The 24,791-nt window shown below is 48.4% G+C and overlaps 1 non-coding gene across 1 annotated transcript; it reads right to left on the minus strand.

The window, feature by feature from the left end:
• Positions 1-15,543: 15,543 nt before the first annotated feature.
• Positions 15,544-15,625, minus strand: TRNAS-AGA (transfer RNA serine (anticodon AGA)). Its single transcript has one exon. It is a non-coding gene; the product is annotated as a tRNA-Ser (tRNA).
• Positions 15,626-24,791: the final 9,166 nt, after the last annotated feature.

A 24,791-nucleotide genomic window follows, 5' to 3' on the forward strand; every position in this document is an offset into this window, starting at 1 on the left:
CATGTTACCTTTATGTTATCTCATGTTGCCTGTGTATTACCTCATGTCACCTGTGTATTACCTCATGTCACCTGTGTATTACCTCATGTTACCTGTATGTTATCTCATGGTACCTGTGTATTACCTCATGTCACCTGTGTATTACCTCATGTCACCTGTGTATTACCTCATGTTACCTGTGTATTACCTCATGTCACCTGTATATTACCTCATGTTACCTGTGTATTACCTCATGTTACCTGTATGTTATCTCATGTTACCTGTGTATTACCTCATGTCACCTGTGTATTACCTCATGTTACCTGTGTTTTACCTCATGTCACCTGTGTATTACCTCATGTCACCTGTGTATTACCTCATGTCACCTGTGTATTACCTCATGTTACCTGTGTATTACCTCATGTCACCTGTGTATTACCTCATGTTACCTGTATGTTATCTCATGTTACCTGTATATTGCAGACTCTGTGTGTTAGTGATGTGTCGTTCGTGAACGAACCGAGACCAAGGGCCGGCTCTTTCAAGTGACCGACGGTAGTCGGCTCACCACTGGGAGCTGAGCCAAAAATTTTTCTTTTCCCCCTGCTGTTTGCACAGCTTCTCCCTGCCTGGCTGGGGGCTGGGAGGAGCTGGGGAGGAGACTTACGGCAGTGAGCACAAGTGGGGAGTGACTGGCCAGGCTTTGATTTGCGACTGGGCTCCTCCCACATGAACACATAGCTGCACTGTGATTGGCTGCTCAGTGCAGTGAGTGCACACACATGATCTGTGATAGATCCCAATGTGCAGTCACACAGACTGAGTGCCACTGACACAACAGTGGATGTCCGGCAGCTGCAGGATGAGCACTGACAGCCATCTTATCTCTCTCATCATTTTCTGTAGTTCCTGCTGCTCTACAGTGGGAAAGTAATAATATAAATCTGAGGCAGAGAAACTCTGTGGAGAGATCCGGCGTATAGGTATAATATAACGCTCTAAGCATCACTCCGGCCAAAGCCTTTATAGACTGTGCAAGCGCGACGCACCTGCGCAGTCTGGCTCCAGACAGAGTGACGCACCCCCCACGAGATCACGGTAGATGAATTCCCCCAGGAGATCGCGGTATGCGTGAGCACTGAACGCATACCGCGATCTCTGGCACAACACCTTACTGATTCGGTGTTGCCGCAGGGTCTTGCATCTGGCGGTGATGACAGGAGAGGGCGGGTTGTTGGGCCGGAATCGGCGCATGCGCAGTCCGCGCTTTCCGGCGCCATTTTGTGGAAGACACACTGCAGTGTGTCTTCAAGAAAATGGCGCCAGAAAGAGAGGAATGCGCAGGCACCAATTCCGGCCCAATGACCCGTCCTCTCCTCACATCACGGCACAAAAGATTACCGATCGGGTATTTGCCGTGAAGTCAGGAGAGGGTGGGTTGTGGCGCCATGCATACCTGGATAGGGGGGGTTAGAGGACCATACATACCAGGATTGGCAGGTGGGGGGTAGCATGCATACTAGGATAGGGGGGTGAGAGGACCATGCATACCAGGATTAGGGGTGAGAGGACCATGCATACCAGGAAAGGGTGGTGAGGGGACCATGCATACCAGGAAAGGGTGGTGAGGGAACCATTCATTCCAGGATAGGGGAGTGAGAGGACCATGCATACCAGGATAGGGGGGGTGAGAGGGCCGTGCATTCCAGGATTGGGGGGTGAGGGGACCATGCATACCAGGATAGGAGGGTGAGGGGACCATGCATACCACAAAAGGGAGGTGAGGGGACCATGCATACCAGGAGAGGGGGGTGAGGAGACCATGCATACCACAGAAGGGAGGTGAGGGGACCATGCATACCAGGATAGGGGGGTGAGGAGACCATGCATACCAGGAAAGGGGGGTGAGGGGACCATGCATACCACAAAAGGAAGGTGAGGGGACCATGCATACCAGGATAGGGGGCTGAGGGGACCATGCATACCACAAAAGGGAGGTGAGGGGACCATGCATACCAGGATTGGGGGGTGAGAGGACCATGCATACCAGGATTGGGGGGTGAGAGGACCATGCATACCAGGATTGGGGGGTGAGAGGACCATGCATACCAGGATAGGGGGGGTGAGGTGATCATGCATACCAGGGTTGGGGGGTGAGGGGACCATGCATACCAGGATTGGGGGTGAGGTGATCATGCATACCAGGGTTGGGGGAGAGGGGACCATGCATACCAGGATTGGGGATGAGGGGACCATACATCCTGCGATAGGGATGAGGGGGACCATGCAAACCACGATTGGGGGGGTGAGGGGACCATGCATACCAGGATTGGGGGGGTGAGGGGACCATGCATACCAGGATTGGGGGTGAGGTGATCATGCATACCAGAATTGGTAGGTAAGGTGTGCCATGTATGGTGCAGATATCAGAGTTACTCTGTAAGGCTAGTTTCAGATTAGCACATTTTACATGCGGCGCATGGCGCCGCTAAGCCCCGCCCCCTGCCCGCCCCATCCGGTCATTTCCTCCTACTATCACACATGGCTGCATGCGATCTGCGCACCCTATCTTTAGCATAGGTTGCGCAGACTGTGGGCTGGACATGCGTTAGTAGGATTTTCGCGTGCGCTGCGCACTTTTGAAGGTGCGCTGGTGTGCGCTGAATGCACCATGTTGCATTTTGGTGCTCTCGGCGCACCTTCAAAAGTGCGCAGCGCACGCAAAAATCCTACTAGCGCACGGCCAGCCCACGGTCTGCGCACCCTATGCTAAAGATAGGGTGCGCAGATCGCATGCAGCCATGTGCGATAGTAGGAGGAAATGACCGGACGGGGTGGGCAGGGGGTGGGGCTTAGCGGCACCGTGCGCTGCATGTAAAATGCGCTAATCTGAAACCAGCCTTAGAACCTGGAACATGTCTCCAAGGATTTACTTATAAGGGTATGTGCACATGTTGCGGATTGCTGTGTGGAATTTTCTGTGCGGAATCTGCAACTCTTGGCAGAATCCGCAGGTCTAAATCCGTGCGGTTTTTATGCAGATTTATTGTGGATTTTGTGCGGATTTGGCCTGTGTTTTTACACCTGCGGATTCCTATAATGGAATGGGTGTAAAAACGATGCGGAATCTGCACAAAGTATTGACATGCTGCGGAAAATAAACTGCTGCGTTTCCGCTTGGATTTTTCCGCAGCATGTGCACAGCGGTTTTTTTCCCCATAGAATAGCATTGTACTGTACATCACTTGTGGATCCGCAGCAAATCCGCAGCGTGTGCACACAGCCTTAGAATAATCAGTGCTGGCAGATGTCACAACACTGACTAATGTAGAGCACATGGACAAATATCAGATATTAGAGGAGAACACAAATCAGCAATACGGGCAGGAGTGAGGGCCTGATCCCAGGAGCTACACTCTGAGAAAAGGGCTAAAAAGCCTTCACTAGACCCCTGTATAGCTGTATAATGAGGCCCAGACTTTATAGTGAAGGGACAGGAGTGAGGGCCTGTGCCCAGGAGCTACAGACTGAGGAAAGGGCTAAAAAGCCTTCACTAGACCCCTGTACAGCTGTATAATGAGGCCCAGACTTTATAGTGAAGGGACAGGAGTGAGGGCCTGTTCCCAGGAGCTACAGTCTGAGTAAAGGGCTAAAAAGCCTTCACTAGATCCCTGTACAGCTGTATAATGAGACCCAGGCTTTATAGTGAAGGGACAGGAGTGAGGGCCTGATCCCAGGAGCTACAGTCTGAGGAAAGGGCTAGAAAGCCTTCACTAGACCCCTGTACAGCTGTATAATGAGGCCCAGACTTTATAGTGAAGGGACAGGAGTAAGGGCCTTATCCCAGGAGCTACAGTCTGAGGAAAGGGCTAAAAAGCCTTCACTAGACCCCGGTACAGCTGTATAATGAGGCCCAGGCTTTATAGTGAAGGGACAGGAATGAGGGCCTGTGCTCAGGGGCTACAGTCTGAGGAAAGGGCTAAAAAGCCTTCACTAGAACCCTGTACAGCTGTATAATGAGGCCCAGGCTTTATAGTGAAGGGACAGGAGTGAGGGCCTGATCCCAGGAGCTACAGTCTGAGGAAAGGGCTAAAAAGCCTTCACTAGAGCCCTGTACAGCTATATAATGAGGCCCAAGCTTTATAGTGAAGGGACAGGAGTGAGGGCCTGTGCCCAGGAGCTACAGTCTGAGGAAAGGTCTAAAAAGCCTTCACTAGACCCCTGTACAGCTGTATAATGAGGCCCAGGCTTTATAGTGAAGGGACAGGAGTGAGGGCCTGTTCCCAGGAGCTACAGTCTGAGGAAAGGGCTAGAAAGTCTTCACTAGACCCCTGTACAGCTATATAATGAGGCCCAAGCTTTATAGTGAAGGGACAGGAGTGAGGGCCTGTTCCCAGGAGCTACAGTCTGAGGAAAGGGTAAAAAACCTTCACTAGACCCCTGTACAGCTGTATAATGAGGCCCAGACTTTATAGTGAAGGGACAGGAGTGAGGGCCTGTTCCCAGGAGCTACACTCTGAGGAAAGGGTAAAAAACCTTCGCTAGACCCCTGTACAGCTGTATAATGAGGCCCAGACTTTATAGTGAAGGGACAGGAGTGAGGGCCTGTGCCCAGGAGCTACAGACTGAGGAAAGGTCTAAAAAGCCTTCACTAGACCCCTGTACAGCTGTATAATGAGGCCCAGACTTTATAGTGAAGGGACAGGAGTGAGGGCCTGTTCCCAGGAGCTACAGTCTGAGGAAAGGGCTAGAAAGTCTTCACTAGACCCCTGTACAGCTGTATAATGAGGCCCAGACTTTATAGTGAAGGAACAGGAGTGAGGGCCTGTGCTCAGGAGCTACAGCCTGAGGAAAGGGCTAAAAAGCCTTCACTAGACCCCTGTACAGCTGTATAATGAGGCCCAGGCTTTATAGTGAAGGGACAGGAGTGAGGGCCTGATCCCAGGAGCTACAGTCTGAGGAAAGGGCTAGAAAGCCTTCACTAGACCCCTGTACAGCTATATAATGAGGCCCAGGCTTTATAGTGAAGGAACAGGAGTGAGGGCCTGATCCCAGGAGCTACAGTCTGAGGAAAGGGCTAAAAAGCCTTCACTAGACCCCTGTACAGCTGTATAATGAGGCCCAGGCTTTATAGTGAAGGGACAGGAGTGAGGGCCTGATCCCAGGAGCTACAGTCTGAGGAAAGGGCTAAAAAGCCTTCACTAGACCCCGTTACAGCTGTATAATGAGGCCCAGGCTTTATAGTGAAGGGACAGGAATGAGGGCCTGTGCTCAGGGGCTACAGTCTGAGGAAAGGGCTAAAAAGCCTTCACTAGACCCCTGTACAGCTGTATAATGAGGCCCAGGCTTTATAGTGAAGGGACAGGAGTGAGGGCCTGATCCCAGGAGCTACAGTCTGAGGAAAGGGCTAAAAAGCCTTCACTAGACCCCTGTACAGCTATATAATGAGGCCCGAGCTTTATAGTGAAGGGACAGGAGTGAGGGCCTGTGCCCAGGAGCTACAGTCTGAGGAAAGGGCTAAAAAGCCTTCACTAGACCCCTGTACAGCTGTATGAGGCCTAGGCTTTATAGTGAAAGAACAGGAGTGAGGGCCTGTGCCCAGGAGCTACAGTCCAAGGAAAGGGCTAGAAAGCCTTCACTAGACCCCTGTACAGCTGTATAATGAGGCCCAAGCTTTATAGACAAGAAAGTGAAAGAACTGTGAGCGCAGGTGGTCTTCTCTTCCATCCTCCCAGTGGATGGCCATGGAACAAGGAGGTGGAATAAGATTCTGCAGGTGAACAACTGGCTACGTCGATGGTGCCATCAGCAACAATTTGGATTTATGGATCACGGAGTGAATTACCTATACGATGGACTACTTGCTAGAGATGGGGTGCACCTTACGAAGACTGGAAAGCATGTATTTGGAAGTCTCCTTGCTACACTTGTAAGGAGAGCTTTAAACTAGAACAACGTGGGAAGGGAAGCAAAAGACCAGAAAAAGCCATACACCTGACAAATGCTATTGAGAACTCTGCTATTAGAAGTGGAAAGGAAGAACAAAGACAAAAGAATCTAATTAATAAAAATATTGGAGAAAGAGAAACCAATCACAAACTAAAATGTTTCTATACTAATGCACAAAGCATGGGCAACAAACAAGGAGAATTGGAACTACTAACACAGGAAAAGAAATATGATGTCATTGGAATCACTGAAACTTGGTGGGACAATACACATGATTGGAATACAAGACTAGAAGGATACAACTTATTTGCACGAAACAGACTTGATAAACGAGGAGGAGGTGTCGCATTGTATGTTAGAAATGTGTATAACTGCACAGAGATCCAAGCTTCAGAGACTGGGAGTTCTGTGGAAACTGTTTGGGTAAGAATACAAGGACAGAACAATGGAAAGGACACCATTGTAGGCATTTACTACAGGCCGCCTGTGCAAGCTGAAGATATGGATGAACTCTTTATGCATCAAATGGCCAAGTTCTCCAAAAAATATGACATAGTTGTCATGGGAGATTTCGACTATCCAGACATTTGTTGGGAATCTCTCTCAGGCAAAACTAACAGGTCAAGGAAATTCTTATCCTCTCTTACTGACAACTTTATCTTCCAAAAGGTAGGGGAGAAAACAAGGGGAACTGCTACCTTCGATCTAATCCTTATAAACAGGGAGGAAATGGTTGAGGAGGTAAAAGTGGCTGAGACCCTAGGAGGTAGCGACCATGCTATTTTAGAATTTTGGATAACTAGAGGCGGAAGACCAGTGAAGACTCAGACGTCAAGGTTAGATTTCAGAAAGGCAGATTTTAAGGGATTCAGAAAGAGAATTGGAGGGATCCAATGGCTGGATATCCTTAAAGACAAAAATGTCCAGGAAGGATGGGAAATCTTGAAAAATGAAATCCTCAAAGCATAATTGTTAATAATTCCGAAAAGAGGGAAGAATAGGAAGCATTTAAGGAAACCAGGATGGATGAACACAGAACTTAAGCACATGCTAAAAAGGAAGAAAAAAATGTTTATAAAATGGAAAGAGGGAGGCATATCTAAAGAAGAATATAATGCTGTCTGCAGAACCTGCAGGGCACAAATCCGATTAACTAAAGCTGACAATGAATTGAGGCTTGCAAGAGATGTCAAAAGCAATAATAAAGGATTTTGCGGATATGTCAAAAGTAAAAGAAAAGTCAAAGATGCTATAGGATTTTTACAGTATGAAAATGATGAAATGGTAAGACAGGATGTTGAGAAGGCCGAACTTTTAAATTCCTATTTTGCATCTGTTTTCTCTCAGAAAGGAAATGTAACATCAACTGTTCTTCACTGTCCTATTAAGGGAATAGAAGAATCCAGGATATCTATAAACAGAAACCTAGTGAGGAAAAACTTAGCTAACCTAAATGAATTCAAGTCTCCAGGTCCAGATGAATTACACCCCAGAGTACTGAAGGAGATAGCAGAAGAAATTTTTGAACCCCTCTCCATAATCTTTGAAAATTCTTGGAGAACAGGAGAAGTCCCAGAAGACTGGAGAAGAGCAAATGTTGTTCCTATCTTCAAAAAGGGGAAGAAGGTGGACCCAGGCAACTATAGGCCGGTGAGTCTGACTTCTATACCAGGAAAGATCTTTGAACAAATTATTAAACAACATGTATGTCAGTACCTGGATAAGAATGAAGTGATTAAACAGAGTCAGCATGGGTTTGTAACTAATAAGTCATGTCAGACTAAATTAATTTCCTTCTATGATGGAAACACTGATTGGGTGGATCAAGGAAATGCTGTAGATATAGTATATCTTGACTTCAGCAAAGCATTTGACAAAGTATCTCATACAATCCTTATTGAAAAAATGACTAAGTATGGAATGGACAAGGCAACTGTTAGGTGGATTCATAACTGGCTTAGGGATCGGACCCAAAGAGTGGTCGTAAATGGCTGCACATCCAGGTGGAGGAATGTCTCAAGTGGGGTACCACAGGGCTCTGTCCTGGGCCCTGTATTGTTCAACATCTTTATCAACGATTTAGATGAAGGAATTGAGGGTAAACTGATTAAATTTGCTGATGACACAAAGCTAGGAGGGATAGCTAATACTAGAGAAGAGAGAGAGAGGATTCAAAAAGATATAAATAAACTGGAGCAATGGGCAGCAACTAACAGAATGGTTTTTAACAGGGAAAAATGCAAAGTACTACATCTGGGCAATAAAAATGAAAAAAGCATATACAGAATGGGAGGAATAGGGCTAAGCAACAACACATGTGAAAAAGACTTGGGTATACTAATAGATCACAGACTGAATATGAGTCAACAGTGTGATGCAGCAGCATAAAAGGCAAATGCAATTCTAGGATGTATTAACAGAAGCATACAGTCTAGATCACGTGAAGTCATTATTTCCCTCTACTCCTCTTTGGTCAGACCTCATCTGGAATATTGTGTCCAGTTTTGGGCACCACATTTTAAAAAAGTCATCAACAAACTGGAGCAAGTTCAGAAAAGTGCGACCAGAATGGTGACCGGTCTGCAAACCCTGTCTTATGAGGAAAGGTTGCAGGATTTGGGATTGTTTAGTTTGCAAAAGAGAAGACTGAGAGGAGACTTAATAGCTGTCTACAAATATCTAAAGGGCTGTCACATTGTAGAAGGATCAACTTTATTCTCATTGGCACAAGGAAAGACTAGAAGCAATGGGATGAAACTGAATGGGAGGAGACACAGATTAGATATTAGAAAAAACTTTTTGACAGTTAGAGTGATCAATGAGTGGAACAGGCTGCCACGAGAAGTTGTGAGTTCTCCTTCAATGGAAGTCTTCAAACAGAGGCTGGACAGACATCTGACTGGGATGATTTAGCGAATCCTGCTTTGAGCAGGGGGTTGGACCAGATGGCCCAGGAGGTCCCTTCCAACTCTACGATTCTATGATTCTACAGTAAAGGGACAGGAGCTACAGTCTGAGGAAAGGACTAAAAAGCCTTCACTAGACCCCTGTACAGCTGTATAATGAGGCCCAGGCTTTATAGTTAAGAGACTGGAGTGATAAAAGTGGGGAAAGTAGCACATTTTGCAAGAAGAGCCGCTTTTTGAGCCAAAAAGAGCTGGCTCTTTATGGTGAGCGGAGCCGAGTGAGCCAGATCACCAAAAAGAGCCGGACTGCCCATCACTACTCTGTGTTTTATACTCTGTGCAGTTATATATTCTGGAATGTTCCTGTTATTGCCTCCTATAGTTTCAGCCTTTCCTGTCGCATCTACAATCAGTAACAGAAGGTTTAGCGCCGTGTCTCATTGCACACCGTGCTAGTGTGTAGGAGGACAGTATATTGGTGTTTCAACAATATTGAAGGTAATGTAAAGTAATTATTATTATTATAGCGCCATTTATTCCATGGCGCTTTACATGTGAGGAGGGGTGCACATAATACAGTACAGTAATCTTAGACAATACAAGTCACGACTGGTCCAGGAGGAGAGAGGACCCTGCCCGCGAGGGCTCACAGTCTACAGGGGATGGGTGAGGATGCAGTAGGCGAGGGTAGAGCTGGTTGGGCAGCGGTTTGGTGGATCGGTGGTTACTGCAGGTTGTAATAAAGCTTTAATACAAAAAAAGTTTTAATGGTTTAAAATATGAAAAATAATTTAAAAAGTTTAGGTATTTTCTATTTTTAATGCCAACCTGTCATGCAAAAAAAGCTATTGACCTGTAGATAAAGGGATAATTGCCCAGCGTCTGAATGAGGCACTATGCTGACATAGCAGAGCTGAGTCAGTGGTCAGAGCGCTGCAGCGGGAGCTTACACTGCTGTGAACACTGCGCTGACAGCGGCGGTGAGTGCAAGTCGGCATCCTGACATTGTGCACACGCTGCGGATTGGCCTCTGTGGATCCGCAGCCGTCCCGCAGACAGGGTACACTACAGTGTAAGTCTATGGGGTTTACACTCCGCAGTGCGCACGCGTCCCGCAGACAGGGTGCACTACAGTGTACGTCTATGGGGTTTACACTCCGCAGTGCGCACGCGTCCCGCAGACAGGGTACACTACAGTGTACGTCTATGGGGTTTACACTCCGCAGTGCACACAGTGTGGATCCGCAGCCGTCCCGCAGACAGGGTACACTACAGTGTAAGTCTATGGGGTTTACACTCCGCAGTGCGCACGCTGTGGATCCGCAGCCGTCCCGCAGACAGGGTACACTACAGTGTAAGTCTATGGGGTTTACACTCCGCAGTGCACACAGTGTGGATCCGCAGCCGTCCCGCAGACAGGGTACACTACAGTGTAAGTCTATGGGGTTTACACTCCGCAGTGCACACAGTGTGGATCCGCAGCCGTCCCGCAGACAGGGTACACTACAGTGTAAGTCTATGGGGTTTACACTCCGCAGTGCACACGCTGTGGATCCGCAGCCGTCCCGCAGACAGGGTACACTACAGTGTAAGTCTATGGGGTTTACACTCCGCAGTGCACACGCTGTGGATCCGCAGCCGTCCCGCAGACAGGGTACACTACAGTGTAAGTCTATGGGGTTTACACTCCGCAGTGCACACAGTGTGGATCCGCAGCCGTCCCGCAGACAGGGTACACTACAGTGTACGTCTATGGGGTTTACACTCCGCAGTGCACACAGTGTGGATCCGCAGCTGTCCCGCAGACAGGGTACACTACAGTGTAAGTCTATGGGGTTTACACTCCGCAGTGCACACGCTGTGGATCCGCAGCCGTCCCGCAGACAGGGTACACTACAGTGTAAGTCTATGGGGTTTACACTCCGCAGTGCACACGCTGTGGATCCGCAGCCGTCCCGCAGACAGGGTACGCTACAGTGTACGTCTATGGGGTTTACACTCCGCAGTGCACACGCTGTGGATCCGCAGCCGTCCCGCAGACAGGGTACCCTACAGTGTAAGTCTATGGGGTTTACACTCCGCAGTGCACACGCTGTGGATCCGCAGCCGTCCCGCAGACAGGGTACGCTACAGTGTAAGTCTATGGGGTTTACACTCAGCAGTGCACACGCTGTGGATCCGCAGCCGTCCCGCAGACAGGGTACACTACAGTGTAAGTCTATGGGGTTTACACTCCGCAGTGCGCACGCGTCCCGCAGACAGGGTACACTACAGTGTAAGTTTATGGGGTTTACACTCCGCAGTGCACACGCTGTGGATCCGCAGCCGTCCCGCAGACAGGGTACACTACAGTGTAAGTCTATGGAATTTACACTCCGCAGTGCACACAGTGTGGATCCGCAGCCGTCCCGCAGACAGGGTACACTACAGTGTAAGTCTATGGGGTTTACACTCAGCAGTGCACACGCTGTGGATCCGCAGCCGTCCCGCAGACAGGGTACACTACAGTGTAAGTCTATGGGGTTTACACTCAGCAGTGCACACGCTGTGGATCCGCAGCCGTCCCGCAGACAGGGTACACTACAGTGTAAGTCTATGGGGTTTACACTCCGCAGTGCGCACGCGTCCCGCAGACAGGGTACACTACAGTGTAAGTTTATGGGGTTTACACTCCGCAGTGCACACGCTGTGGATCCGCAGCCGTCCCGCAGACAGGGTACACTACAGTGTAAGTCTATGGGGTTTACACTCCGCAGTGCACACGCTGTGGATCCGCAGCCGTCCCGCAGACAGGGTACGCTACAGTGTAAGTCTATGGGGTTTACACTCCGCAGTGCACACGCTGTGGATCCGCAGCCGTCCCGCAGACAGGGTACACTACAGTGTAAGTCTATGGGGTTTACACTCCGCAGTGCGCACGCGTCCCGCAGACAGGGTACACTACAGTGTAAGTTTATGGGGTTTACACTCCGCAGTGCACACGCTGTGGATCCGCAGCCGTCCCGCAGACAGGGTACGCTACAGTGTAAGTCTATGGGGTTTACACTCCGCAGTGCACACGCTGTGGATCCGCAGCCGTCCCGCAGACAGGGTACACTACAGTGTAAGTCTATGGGGTTTACACTCCGCAGTGCACACGCTGTGGATCCGCAGCCGTCCTGCAGACAGGGTACACTACAGTGTAAGTCTATGGGGTTTACACTCCGCAGTGCACACGCTGTGGATCCGCAGCCGTCCCGCAGACAGGGTACACTACAGTGTAAGTCTATGGGGTTTACACTCCGCAGTGCACACGCTGTGGATCCGCAGCCGTCCCGCAGACAGGGTACACTACAGTGTAAGTTTATGGGGTTTACACTCCGCAGTGCACACGCTGTGGATCCGCAGCCGTCCCGCAGACAGGGTACACTACAGTGTAAGTCTATGGAATTTACACTCCGCAGTGCACACAGTGTGGATCCGCAGCCGTCCCGCAGACAGGGTACACTACAGTGTAAGTCTATGGGGTTTACACTCAGCAGTGCACACGCTGTGGATCCGCAGCCGTCCCGCAGACAGGGTACACTACAGTGTAAGTCTATGGGGTTTACACTCCGCAGTGCGCACGCGTCCCGCAGACAGGGTACACTACAGTGTAAGTTTATGGGGTTTACACTCCGCAGTGCACACGCTGTGGATCCGCAGCCGTCCCGCAGACAGGGTACACTACAGTGTAAGTCTATGGGGTTTACACTCCGCAGTGCACACGCTGTGGATCCGCAGCCGTCCCGCAGACAGGGTACGCTACAGTGTAAGTCTATGGGGTTTACACTCCGCAGTGCACACGCTGTGGATCCGCAGCCGTCCCGCAGACAGGGTACACTACAGTGTAAGTCTATGGGGTTTACACTCCGCAGTGCGCACGCGTCCCGCAGACAGGGTACACTACAGTGTAAGTTTATGGGGTTTACACTCCGCAGTGCACACGCTGTGGATCCGCAGCCGTCCCGCAGACAGGGTACGCTACAGTGTAAGTCTATGGGGTTTACACTCCGCAGTGCACACGCTGTGGATCCGCAGCCGTCCCGCAGACAGGGTACACTACAGTGTAAGTCTATGGGGTTTACACTCCGCAGTGCACACGCTGTGGATCCGCAGCCGTCCTGCAGACAGGGTACACTACAGTGTAAGTCTATGGGGTTTACACTCCGCAGTGCACACGCTGTGGATCCGCAGCCGTCCCGCAGACAGGGTACACTACAGTGTAAGTCTATGGGGTTTACACTCCGCAGTGCACACGCTGTGGATCCGCAGCCGTCCCGCAGACAGGGTACACTACAGTGTAAGTCTATGGGGTTTACACTCAGCAGTGCACACGCTGTGGATCCGCAGCCGTCCCGCAGACAGGGTACACTACAGTGTAAGTCTATGGGGTTTACACTCCGCAGTGCGCACGCGTCCCGCAGACAGGGTACACTACAGTGTAAGTCTATGGGGTTTACACTCCGCAGTGCACACGCTGTGGATCCGCAGCCGTCCCGCAGACAGGGTACACTACAGTGTAAGTCTATGGGGTTTACACTCCGCAGTGCGCACGCGTCCCGCAGACAGGGTACACTACAGTGTAAGTCTATGGGGTTTACACTCCGCAGTGCGCACGCGTCCCGCAGACAGGGTACGCTACAGTGTAAGTCTATGGGGTTTACACTCCGCAGTGCACACGCTGTGGATCCGCAGCCGTCCCGCAGACAGGGTACACTACAGTGTAAGTCTATGGGGTTTACACTCCGCAGTGCACACGCTGTGGATCCGCAGCCGTCCCGCAGACAGGGTACACTACAGTGTAAGTCTATGGGGTTTACACTCCGCAGTGCACACGCTGTGGATCCGCAGCCGTCCTGCAGACAGGGTACACTACAGTGTAAGTCTATGGGGTTTACACTCCGCAGTGCACACGCTGTGGATCCGCAGCCGTCGCGCAGACAGGGTACACTACAGTGTAAGTCTATGGGGTTTACACTCCGCAGTGCACACGCTGTGGATCCGCAGCCGTCCCGCAGACAGGGTACACTACAGTGTAAGTCTATGGGGTTTACACTCCGCAGTGCACACGCTGTGGATCCGCAGCCGTCCCGCAGACAGGGTACACTACAGTGTAAGTCTATGGGGTTTACACTCCGCAGTGCACACGCTGTGGATCCGCAGCCGTCCCGCAGACAGGGTACACTACAGTGTAAGTCTATGGGGTTTACACTCCGCAGTGCACACGCTGTGGATCCGCAGCCATCCCGCAGACAGGGTACACTACAGTGTAAGTCTATGGGGTTTACACTCCGCAGTGCACACGCTGTGGATCCGCAGCCGTCCCGCAGACAGGGTACACTACAGTGTAAGTCTATGGGGTTTACACTCCGCAGTGCACACGCTGTGGATCCGCAGCCGTCCCGCAGACAGGGTACACTACAGTGTAAGTCTATGGGGTTTACACTCCGCAGTGCACACGCTGTGGATCCGCAGCCGTCCCGCAGACAGGGTACACTACAGTGTAAGTCTATGGGGTTTACACTCCGCAGTGCACACGCTGTGGATCCGCAGCCGTCCCGCAGACAGGGTACACTACAGTGTAAGTCTATGGGGTTTACACTCCGCAGTGCACACGCTGCAGATTTCTCCCTGCAGATTCCGCTGTGGTTTGACATCTATTCCATTGTCCAGGTGTTAAATCGTTGGCAAATCCACAGGAAAACCGCAGGTGACGTTACCTGCAGATCCGCACAGAAAAATCCGCTGGTGAATCCGCAGCGTGTGCACATAGCCTAATACCGGCTGCCGTGCTGTTCTCATCCATGGAAGGACTCCCCGCCGCTCAGATCAGGGCTGTGGCAGAGACTGCTCCCAGCGAGGAGCACAGACCTGTACTCTGGTATTAGCAGCACCATGTCCTCCTGCCGACCTGTTCTCACCCCCACTGACCTGTCAAAATATACAGAATACAGAGCGCTGCAGCCAATCAGCAGCAGCCTTCTCCATCAGCTGACTGACGGCAGCGGTCATGTCACATAACGTTGCCTTGTGACTGTGTGGAGATTGATGGAGGCAGTCATTCATTTGTCTGGAGCCTCGGACTGATCTCGATGATCACATCTGTTCCGTCCTGACGCATTTCCATCATCTGTAAGATCAGACTGACCGGACACAAATCTGAGTGTGATCTCTCCTTCACGCCGTGTTCAGACAGGCGTCAGTCTCCTCCAGGAATCTCAGACGGTTCTCACCGTATAGCGACCTGTCTTCTTACGTCTACATCCGATAATCATGATGAAGGACAGTTGTCGGGGTAATAGTAGAAATGTATCTGTGGTAATCGGGCGTCACACGGATCATCTCGGGGATTGGATTATATTACGCCTCCATAGACCTGAATGGGAGAGTCTCATCCAAGACTCAGAAGTGAGCGCTGGAGGAGGCGATGGGTTTATGGACGCTAAATCTGTGTGAGAAATGGGAGAAAGTCTCCGGAACCAATCTCCTGATAGCGGACGTTATAGCAGAACATTACACCTACAGGGGGCAGTAGAGAGGTGGGTTACTTCTTATATATTTACACAGCCATATAGAAAGGACAGGGGTTGTCCATCCACCAACCACAGTCACGTGTAGCATGTTAAACAGCCTCCCAATTTTAGAATAAAATATTAGTTTTTTTCCTTTTGAAAAAAAAATATTAACTCGTAGTCGGCAGGATTTGAACCTGCGCGGGGAGACCCCAATGGATTTCTAGTCCATCGCCTTAACCACTCGGCCACGACTACAGCTGTCTGCTGTGATTCCTCCCACTCTCCTGATGTGGGGCTTCTATTACGGTAATTACGGTTCATACTTCACTGCAGCGCGGATCATCCAGACAGAAGTCGCCTTCTCTGATCACTTTCCTCTAGAATTGATCGTGGTTACAGATAATGTTCTAAAATAAATAAAAACTCTACATCTGGGCACTGCGGTGAGAGGAGAGAAAGGCCGAGGAAGATGTCCTGTCCTGGGAAACAGGGCGAACCGGGGAAATGTCTGTGACCAGCAGCAGGATCAGCAGAGTTCTCATCTAGGTTTGCTTGGCATCGTCCTTCTCTGTGCAGGGAAAATGTAGCTCCTGTCGATGGGAATCATTATTACGGCAGAGAGGATTTTATAAAGCTCGGCTGCCTATCAGCAGCTTCACCAGGAAAGGAAACCTCACAGTGAGCAGCGACCGGTCACCAATAACACTAGAGGAAGGGGGATTAGCTCAAATGGTAGAGTGCCTGAGCGGTGGCGCGCTCGATGCCCGCATCCTCCACTTTTTTTTTATTAAAGGCAGAATTTTTTTTCTTTGTTTTTTTTTTTATTCATCCGTAACATCCCTCTTAGCCCATGTTACTTTACACGAGGACTATCACTAGAGAACTACGCGGTCATAATATGCAGACCACCCCCCTCCCGGACACTCAGGCTATTTCCATTTTTTTCCATTCTACCTCAGCTCCAAACAACCCATATGAGCTGAATTTACACTTAGATTTGTGACATAACAGAACGATCTTACGGATGATGGACAGCGCTGGATTCGTCGCTATCTGGTTTTTCGAAAAATACGTTCCTATGTCCGTTTTCTCTAGACGACGGATAAAGAATTTCCGTCGGATCCGTCGCACAATGGATGAAACGGAAGGCCATCGTCACAATCCGTCGCTAATACAAGTCTATGAGAAAAAAAAGGATCCAGCAAAAAATAATGCTGTGTGTATCTTTAGATTGTCGCGTTACAACATCAGGAGGTCACGTCAGGTTACGGCGGCCATCACCACATCATGATGCCATTTATACTTTGTTTTAATTATTTTAGAGTGAAAAAATTCTGTGTTTGTTTCCTCATCTTAGTAGACCTGTGAGCAGGTGAACAAAGGGGTTAAATGGAGACGTCTTGTGAGACCTTGTCCACCACCCTGGTGCTGTCCTGGCGCTACACGGAGGGCTCCTGTATGGGGCGTTGGTGGTATAGTGGTGAGCATAGCTGCCTTCCAAGCAGTTGACCTGGGCTCAATTCCCGGCCAATGCAGAAGATGAATTTTGCAATAACTATAAAACTCCTCAAAGGGAATTTTTCATCAAAATTTTTTTTTCCAGAATATTGAAGGAAATGTAAAATAATAAAGTTTTAATAAAAAATGTTTTTTTAATGGTTTCAAATATGAAAAATAATTGAAAAATTTTGATATTTTCTATTTTTAATGGGAACCTGTCATGCAAAAAAAAACTAGTGACGCTGCAGATGAAGGGTTAATTGCCCAGCATCTGAATGAGGCGTTATGCTGACATAGCAGAGCTGTGTCAGTGGTCAGAGCGCTGCAGCGGGAGCTTACACTGCTGTGAACACTGCGCTGACAGTGGCGGTGAGTGCAGGTCGGCATCCTGACACTAATACCGGGCTGCCGTGCTGTTCTCATACATGGAAGAAGTCACCGCCGCTGTCCTGCTCTCACCGCTCAGATAAGGGCTGTAGCAGAGACTGCTCCCAGCGGTGAGCACAGACCTGTACTCTGGTATTAGCAGCACAAATGTGTATTAGGCTTTATGTAAAGTTTCCAAGATTGATCCTTCCAGATGGGAGAAAACTACCCTGTTAGTGGCACCTAAAGAGCTGGGCCTTTGATAATTACTGTTCAATTTTTTAGTTGATTTACAGGATAGCCACCTATAAGGGGCACTAGAGAGGTGGATTGCTTCTTACATATTCCATGGAAAATGTTTTCTATAACTCATCCGTCAGCCATGTAGGAAGGACAGGGGTTGTCCGTCCACTGACCACAGTCACCATTGTTATACGGCCTCCCAATTTTAGATGAAATTATTCTTTTCAAGAAAAACTTCCCTCGTAGTCAGTAGGATTCTAACCTGCGCGGGGAGACCCCAATGGATTTCTAGTCAATCACTTTAACCACTCAGCCACGCCTACAGCTGTTGATGTGTGGTGGAGTCACCGGCTCATTATCTACACACAGCGGTCACTATTCTGAGGAGGAGAGGACATTAGTGTCACCACCCAACTGTACAATGTGTACAATGGAGGAGACAACGATCCTCTACATGAGATCCTGCCGAAGCCCATGAGATACCTTCCTCTGGAGCATCTGGGACTAGAGTCACGAGACTGTTCTAGCATACCCCTTGGAAGTCCTATATGAGATTGTTGTCGGGTGGTGGCTGTGACTTCGGCGGGGCCAGAGCGAACAGCGTCTCTTCTCCTTCCAGTGTATTCTGTGTAAGGTGCTGCAATCTTACATACATAATAAGCAAAGGAGAGAAGGTTAAGACATACATGTGCAGACTGGGTGTAATGGAAGTTGTCCTGCCGCCCCAACGCATGTTCGTGATGTGACTTTATCAGGAGACGCGTGATGGGGAGGGCGATCAGCATTTAAATGATCAGTCTGGCCAATAGGAGTGTGCATATGCAAGAGTGTGAGATCCGGTGGGAGATTAATATCTCAGCTGCTTCAGTAGTGATGCATTCCTTGATTACGGCGCATGCGCAGTGTGAGCGCTTTGCTGAGTTTGTGCGCTTCAGCTTGAGGTCCAGTGGAACACACAAGCACAAGCGCAGCGTCAGGACGACCACGCATGTGCAGATGCTCCTGGGTCACCCTCCCAGGGCTGAGGGGTACTCGGTACCGGGCCGGTGTCAGCGGGATGTGTCACAGCAGTGGTGACCCGGTCCGTGGCCCTGGGCGCCCAAGTAATGGGGGAAATTTGTATTGTAGTTAGTTTAACCCCTTCCTGACATGAGACGTACTATCCCGTCCACGGTACCCGGGCCCGTATGACCGGGGACGGGATAGTACGTCTACCGCGATCAGCGGCGCCCACGTGGTGAGCGCCGCTGATCGCGGCCGGGTGTCAGCTGATTATCACAGCTGACACCCGGCACAATGTGTCAGGGGCGGTCACGGACCGCCCCCGACACGTTAACCCCTTGCACACCGCGATCAAACGCGATCGCGGTGTACCGGGAGTTAAAGGGAAGCATCGGCAGGGAGGGGGCTCCCTCCGTGCTTCCCTGAGCAATGTGCAGCGCTGCTGCGGGGGACTCCTATCCTCCAGGCCCCCGAATCCAAGATGGCGACGGGGGCCTTCGGGGGCCTGGGGAAGCTGGCTTCCTCAGTGCCTGCAAAGCGCAGGCATGAGGAAGCCTTGTGCACTGCCTGTGACAGATTGCTGATCTGTCACAGTGATCTGTGATGTGACAGATCAGCGATCTGTCACAGGACAGTGATGTCCCACCTGGGACTATTTAATAAAGTAAAAAAAAATTAAAAAAAAAGTGTAAAAATAAATTAAAAAAAATCGCCAAATAAATTAGTAAAAAAAAAAAAAAATATTCCCCAATAAATTCATTTTTTTAAAATAATAATAAAAAAAAACAATAAATGTACACATATTAGGTATCGCCGCGTCCGTAACGACCTGCCCTATAAAACTGTCCCATTAGTTAACCCCTTTAGCGAACCCCTTAAAAAATAAAAATAAAAAACGAAGCAAAAAATAATGATTTATTATCATACCGCCAAACAAAAAGTGCAATAACGCGCGATCAAAAAGACGCATATAAATATCCATGGTACCGCTGAAAACGTCATCTTGTCCCGCAAAAAACAAGCCGCCACACAGCATCATCAGCGAAAAAATAAAAAAGTTATAACTCGCAGAATAAAGCGATGCAAAAATAATTATTTTTTATATAAAATAGTTTTCATTGCATAAAACCGACAAAAACATAAAAAAACGACCTAAATGAGGTATCGCTGTAACCGTACTGACCCGAAGAATAAAACCGCTTTATCAATTTTACCGCACGCGGAACCCCCCCGAAAAGAAATTCATGAAACGCTGGTTTTTGTTCATTCTGCGTCCCAAAAATCAGAATAAAAAGCGATCAAAAAATTTCACGTGCCCGAAAATGGTACCAATAAAAACGTCAACTCGTCCCGCAAAAAATAAGACCTCACATGACTCGGTGGGTCAAAATACGGAAAAATTATAGCTCTCAATATGTGGTGATGCAAAAACTATTTTTACAATAAAAAGCGTCTTTTAGCGTGCGACAGCCGCCAACCATAAAAACCGCCATAAATAGTAAATCAAACCCCCCGTTATCACCCCCTTAGTTAGGGAAAAATAATAAAATAAAAAAAATGTATTTATTTCCATTTTTCCATTAGGGTTAGGGCTAGGGTTAGGGCTAGGGGTGTGTTGGGGTAGGGTTGGGTTAGGGTTAGGGTTAGGGTTAGGGCTAGGGTTAGGGTTAGGGCTAGGGTTAGGGTTAGGGCTAGGGCTAGGGCTAGGGTTAGGGCTAGGGCTAGGGCTAGGGCTAGGGGCGTGTTGGGGTTCGGGTTGGAGTTAGAATTGGGGGTTTCCACTGTTTGGGCACATCAGGGGCTCTCCAAATGCAACATGGCGTCTGATCTCAATTCCAGCCAATTCTGAGTTGAAAAAGTCAAATGGTGCTCCTTCCCTTCCAAGCTCTGCTATGCGCCCAAACAGTGTTTTACCCCCTCATGTAGGGTATCAGCCTACTCAGGACAAATTGCAAAACAATTTTTGGGGTCCAATTTCTCCTGTTACCCTTAGGAAAATAAAAAATTGGGGGCAAAAATATCATTTTTGTGGAAAAAAATGATTTTTTTATTTTCACGTCCGAGTGTTATAAACTTCTGTGAAGCACTTGGGGGTTCAAAGTGCTCACCACACATCTAGATAAGTTCCGTGGGGGGTCTAGTGTCCAAAATGGGGTCACTTGTGGGGAGTTTCAATAGTTTAGGTACATCAGGGGCTCTCCAAACGCACATGACACCCGCAGACCATTCCATCAAAGTCTGCATTCCAAAACGTCACTGCTTCCCTTCCGAGCCCCGACGTGTGTCCATACAGTAGTTTTCTCCCACATATGGGGTGTCAGCGTACTCAGGACAAATTGGACAACAACTTTTGGGGTCCAATTTCTCCTGGTACCCTTGGGAAAATAAAAAAAATGGTGACTAAAAGATCATGTTTGTGGAAAAAATACGAATTTTTTATTTTCACGCCCGGGCGTTGTAAACTTCTGTGAAGCACTGGGGGGGTCAAAGTGCTCACCACACATCTAGATAAGTTCCTTGGGGGGGTCTAGTTTACAAAATGGGGTCATTTGTGGGGGGTTTCCAACGTTTAGGTACATTAGGGGCTCTCCAAAGGCAACATGACACCCGCAGACCATTCCATCAAAGTCTGCATTCCAAAACGTCACTACTTCCCTTCCGAGCCCCGACGTGTGCCCATACAGTAGTTTTCTCCCACATATGGGAAATCAGCGTACTCAGGACAAATTGGAAAACAACTTTTGGGGTCCAATTTATCCTGGTACCCTTGGGAAAATAAAAAAATGGTGACTAAAAGATCATGTTTGTGGAAAAAATACGAATTTTTTATTTTCACGCCCGGGCGTTGTAAACTTCTGTGAAGCACTGGGGGGGTCAAAGTGCTCACCACACATCTAGATAAGTTCCTTGGGGGGGTCTAGTTTACAAAATGGTGTCATTTGTGGGGGGTTTCCACTGTTTAGGTACATTAGGGGCTCTCCAAAGGCAATATGACACCCGCAGACCATTCCATCAAAGTCTGCATTCCAAAACGTCACTACTTCCCTTCCGAGCCCCGACGTGTGCCCATACAGTAGTTTTCTCCCACATATGGGGTATCAGCATACTCAGGACAAATTGGACAACAACTTTTGGGGTCCAATTTCTCCTGGTACCCTTGGGAAAATAAAAAAATGGTGACTAAAAGATCATGTTTGTGGAAAAAATACGAATTTTTTATTTTCACGCCCGGGCGTTGTAAACTTCTGTGAAGCACTGGGGGGGTCAAAGTGCTCACCACACATCTAGATAAGCTCCTTGGGGGGTCTAGTTTACAAAATGGTGTCATTTGTGGGGGGTTTCCACTGTTTAGGTACATTAGGGGCTCTCCAAAGGCAACATGACACCCGCAGACCATTCCATCAAAGTCTGCATTCCAAAACGTCACTACTTCCCTTCCGAGCCCCGACGTGTGCCCATACAGTAGTTTTCTCCCACATATGGGGTATCAGCATACTCAGGACAAATTGGACAACAACTTTTTGGGTCCAATTTCTCCTGGTACCCTTGGGAAAATAAAAAAATGGTGACTAAAAGATCATGTTTGTGGAAAAAATATGAATTTTTTATTTTCACGCCCGGGCGTTGTAAACTTCTGTGAAGCACTGGGGGGGTCAAAGTGCTCACCACACATCTAGATAAGTTCCTTAGGGGGTCTAGTTTCCAAAATGGTGTCATTTGTGGGGGGTTCCACTGTTTTGGTACATCAGGAGTTTTCCAAACGCGACATGGTGTCCGATCTCAATTCCAGCCAAAAACGTCAAATGGCGCTGCTTCCCTTCCGAGCTCTGCCATGCCCCCAAATAGTGGTTTACCCCCACATGTGGGGTATCAGCGTACTCAGGACAAATTGCACAATAACTTTTAGGGTCCTGTTACCCTTGGAAAAATAAGAATTGAGGGTGAAAAGATCATTTTTGTGGAAAAAATATGATTTTTTAATTGTATGGCTTTATGTTATAAACTTCTGTGAAGCCCATGGGGGTTCAAAGTTCTCACCACACATCTAGATAAGTTCCTTAGGGTGTCTAGTTTCCAAAATGGTGTCATTTGTGGGGGGTTTCCACTGTTTTGGTACATCAGGGGTTTTCCAAACGCGACATGGTGTCCGATCTCAATTCCAGCCAAAAACGTCAAATGGCGCTGCTTCCCTTCCGAGCTCTGCCATGCGCCCAAATAGTGGTTTACCCCCACATGTGGGGTATCAGCGTACTCAGGACAAATTGCACAATAACTTTTAGGGTCCTGTTACCCTTGGAAAAATAAGAATTGAGGGTGAAAAGATCATTTTTGTTGAAAAAATATGATTTTTTAATTGTATGGCTTTATGTTATAAACTTCTGTGAAGCCCATGGGGGTTCAAAGTTCTCACCACACATCTAGATAAGTTCCTTAGGGGGTCTAGTTTCCAAAATGGTGTCGTTTGTGGGGGGTTTCCACTGTTTTGATACATCAGGGGTTTTCCAAACGCGACATGGTGTCCGATCTCAATTCCAGCCAAAAACGTCAAATGGCGCTGCTTCCCTTCCGAGCTCTGCCATGCGCCCAAATAGTGGTTTACCCCCACATGTGGGGTATCAGCGTACTCAGGACAAATTGCACAATAACTTTTAGGGTCCTGTTACCCTTGGGAAAATAAAAATTGGGGTGAAAAGATCATTTTTGTGGAAAAAATATGATTTTTTAATTGTACCGCTGTACGTTATAAACTTCTGTAAAGCCCTTGTGGGTTCAAAGTTCTCACCACATATCTAGATAAGTTCCTTGGGGGGTCTAGTTTCCAAAATGGGGTCACTTGTAGGGGGTTTCCACTGTTTAGGTACATCAGGGACTCTCCAAACGTGACATGGCGTCCAATCTGAATTCCAGCCAATTTTGCATTGAAAAAGTCAAACGGCGCTCCTTCCATTCTGAGCTCTGCCATGCGCCGAAACAGTCGTTCCCCCCCACATATCAGGTATCTGCGTACTCAGGACAAATTGCACAATAACTTTTGCAGTTCAATTTCTCCTGTTACCCTTGGTAAAATAAAAAAAATTGAACCTGAAGTATTTTTTTTATGAAAAAAAGTTAGATGTTCATTTTTTTTTAAATATTCAAAAAAATTCCTGTGACGCACCTAAAGGGTTAATAAACTTCTTGAATGTGGTTTTGAGCACCTTAAGGGGTGCAGTTTTTAGAATGGTGTCACTTTTGTGTATTTTCTATCATATAGACCCCTCAAAGTGGCTTCAAATGTGATGTGGTCCTAAAAATAAAATGGTGGTGTAAAAATGAGAAATCGCTGGTCAACTTTTAACCCTTATAACTTCCTAACAAAAAAAAATTTTGGTTCCAAAATTGTGCTGATGTAAAGTAAACATGTGGGAAATGTTAGTTATCAAGTTTTTTGTGTGCCGTATCTCTGTGATTTAAGGGCATAAAAATTCAAAGTTGGAAAATTGCGAAATTTTCAAAATTTTCGCCAAATTTCCGTTTTTCTCACAAATAAACGCAAGTTATTTGAATGAAATTTTACCACTAACATGAAGTACAATATGTCACGAGAAAACAGTGTCAGAATCACAGGGATCCATGGAAGCGTTCGAGAGTTATGACCTCATAAAGGCACAGTGGTCAGAATTGTAAAAATTGGCCCGGTCATGAACGTGCAAACCACCCTTGGGGGTGAAGGGGTTAAATGAATAGTTTGTGACACCACCTGTGGTGTTCGGCAAGTGAGGTGTTAAGCCGACGCTGCTTGCAGATCCTCTGGGGCTGGTGGTGTGTGGCAGCCAAGATGGTGAAGCTCCCCACAGGTGGAGCTGTAGCCCCAGGGCAGTGTAGGTGTAATGGATGAGGAGAAGCGCAGGCAGTGTAGGAGCTGGTACCCGGATGTAGTAGTGCTGAGGGTGTAGACGCGATAATGAATGAAGGACACCGGGGCTTGTAGTTCCAAAGCTTTACTCACAGTCTGTAGTGCACACAGGTACCTGCCTCTGGGCCGTGTCCTCCGGGTCAGAGACTCGGTCAACCTCCAGGCAAGATGGTAGGCTCCCCTCCAACACTCCGCCAACATGTACCTTTCTGAACGTCTCCTCTATAGCGCCTTAAAGTGTGAAGATCTCCTAGTACTGAGTTACACTGGAGTTCCTCTCATCAGATGTTCCCAAGAACTCTCCTTGTATGACAGACAGCTGTAGCCTGCTTCAGGGACTCCCTTCTCCTGAGTCCTGGCTCTCTATCCAAATGCTGTTGTGCCCCAAGTCTTAGATGGGAGTAGTGCATTTAC

The sequence above is a fragment of the Dendrobates tinctorius genome, unplaced genomic scaffold, assembly GCF_039654945.1.
Source record: "Dendrobates tinctorius isolate UK_male_01 unplaced genomic scaffold, ASM3965494v1 ptg000251l, whole genome shotgun sequence".
Taxonomy (NCBI): Eukaryota; Metazoa; Chordata; class Amphibia; order Anura; family Dendrobatidae; genus Dendrobates; species Dendrobates tinctorius.